The sequence below is a fragment of the Pseudorasbora parva genome, chromosome 1, assembly GCF_024679245.1.
Source record: "Pseudorasbora parva isolate DD20220531a chromosome 1, ASM2467924v1, whole genome shotgun sequence".
Taxonomy (NCBI): Eukaryota; Metazoa; Chordata; class Actinopteri; order Cypriniformes; family Gobionidae; genus Pseudorasbora; species Pseudorasbora parva.
The window spans coordinates 34,391,600-34,391,893 of NC_090172.1; positions in this window are offsets into that span (position 1 = coordinate 34,391,600).

Below are 294 nucleotides of genomic sequence, written 5' to 3' on the forward strand. Positions count from 1 at the left end.
GCACATATGCACAGAATGTTACAACCTGTCACGAAAGTTTCTTTCTCTTTTCTTACATTATCTTTTTTTTCTTTCTTTTTTTTCTTTTTTTTTCCTGTTTACATGAGATATAGTACAAAAATAGATTCTGCACCGCTGGATAATCATTCGAATCCGTTTGTGTGCCACCAGCCTGAGTTCACGCGAGAATAAATTATGCAAAGAAAACTTTTAAGGCTCCATTTATTCTTTGAAAATGACATTTTTTTAAGTCATTGTAATAAATATCCCAACTCCGCTCGGGGCCTTTGTCTC